At 50.8% G+C, this 1,849-nt stretch overlaps 1 non-coding gene across 1 annotated transcript; it reads right to left on the bottom strand.

Annotated features, from left to right (window-relative positions):
* Positions 1-1,472: 1,472 nt before the first annotated feature.
* On the bottom strand, positions 1,473-1,579 carry LOC132532878 (U6 spliceosomal RNA). The gene has a single exon (XR_009544801.1). It is a non-coding gene; the product is annotated as a U6 spliceosomal RNA (small nuclear RNA).
* Positions 1,580-1,849: the final 270 nt, after the last annotated feature.

Genomic DNA, 1,849 nt, shown 5'->3' on the forward strand with positions numbered 1-1,849 from the left:
GTGGTAGACCCAATAAGCAGACAGGAAAAGCAAGGCCCAGGGTGTGTGTGCCAGCTGCCTAAGGACCTTGAGGGCACCAAGGCTTCTTCTCTGCCTGTGATTCTAGCACCTTCCCCTGGACAGCTGGGTCCCCTGGCCACCCCGTCACAGGCTGAAGAACTATCCTGCTGGTCCACCTTCCCAGTCCCCAGAGTGACTCTCCAATAACTTTGGAAAACCAGGCTGGATTCCCTGCCCCCCTCACACCTTTCTATGCTGGGTGTGGGCCCGGCTTCAAAGCCAGCAGAATTGTCTGTGGAGATGAGTGACGGCTTGCCAGGGCGGCATGTGGGCCGCGGCTCTGCCTCCATTCAGCAGGTACACAAAGGCATGAAGGCTGATGATTACCTCCGGCCCGGCCCCTCTCCACGGGCCCAGGGTGCCTCCCACAGCCTCTGCTGTGGCTCAGAGGGAGGAGGGGCCGGGCCGGCCTGCCTTCTCTCCTTTCTTCTCTCTCCTTGTTTACTTAGCACCCAGCTTGAGCCAGTGGTGGAAGTTTCTTTCTGTCTTCTTGTTGGTGGCAGGTGGGGCAGAGGTGGGGGTGGCTGTTTCTGGGGCAGACAGCACGGGGACTTTCTCTGTGTGGAAGGTTCAAGGATGTTCTGGAGGGAGGGGGAAAGGCAGGTGCTGGTCCTGTAGTTTTTAGAGTTAATGTAAGAAAGAAAAGGGAGGGAGTCAGGTGGGAGCGCAGCGGGTTAAGTGCAGGCGGCGCAAAGCGCAAGGACCAGCTTAAGGATCCCGGTTTGAGCCCCCGGCTCCCCACCTGCAGGGAAGTCGCTTTACAGGCGGTGAAGCAGGTCTGCAGGTGTCTATCTTCTCTCCTCCTTTCTTCCCCTCCTCTCTCCATTTCTCTGTCCTATCTAACAACAATGACATCAATAACAACAATAACTACTACAATAAAAACCAAAAAGGGCAAAAAAAAGGGAATAAATAAAATATTAAAAAAAAAAAAAAGAAAGAAAGAAAAGGGGACTGGCCTGTGGCTCACCCAGTTGAAGGCACATATTATGATGCACAAAAACCCAGGTTCAAGTCTCCATCTGCTGGGGGGAGAAGCTTCACAAGTGGTGAAGCAGTACTGCATCTCTCTCTCTCTCTCTCTCTCTCCCTCTCTCTCTCTCTCTCTACCTTCTCCTTCCCTCTAAATTTATTCTGTCTTGATCCAAATAAATAAACAAGTAGATAAAATATGTTTTAAAAGATGAAAAAGAAAACAAAACAACTCAGTCCCTGGGCTGGGCATCTTAAAGAGGACCAGGCTTGGTGTCGCATCTTTGGACAAAGACTCTCCTTCTGGGAGTCTTCAGGGAAGCAGGGACTGAGAGAGGGGAGGAGAGACATTATTTGAGACAATGTTGCTCACTCAGCTTTCTGTACAGAAACAAGGTGTGGGAGAGAGTGAAGTCACTCTTTTTTTTTTTTTTCTTTTCAAAAATATGGAACGCTTCACGAATTTGCGTGTCATCCTTGCGCAGGGGCCATGCTAATCTTCTCTGTATCATTCCAATTTTAGTATATGTGCTGCTGAAGCGAGCACGAAGTCACTCTTAAGAGATGCGACAGAAGGGGAGAATGAGCTAATGTCCCAGACACGCTCGATTCCAGGCTGCCACAGACCCCTGGCTCTTATCTTTCTCTGCTGAAGCTGATCCAAGATGCTACCAGCACCCCAAGATTTTTGGAGGAATCCCAGAGGTCTAGAGTGGGCAGGGGACAACTGTTGCTTTGTACCTTTAGTTCTGATGGTCAGAGGCAGAAGTCACATGAGCTCTGGCCAATTTCTCCCGTCACCTCCCTCCAACAGAGG

The sequence above is a fragment of the Erinaceus europaeus genome, chromosome 14 (genome assembly GCF_950295315.1).
Source record: "Erinaceus europaeus chromosome 14, mEriEur2.1, whole genome shotgun sequence".
Taxonomy (NCBI): Eukaryota; Metazoa; Chordata; class Mammalia; order Eulipotyphla; family Erinaceidae; genus Erinaceus; species Erinaceus europaeus.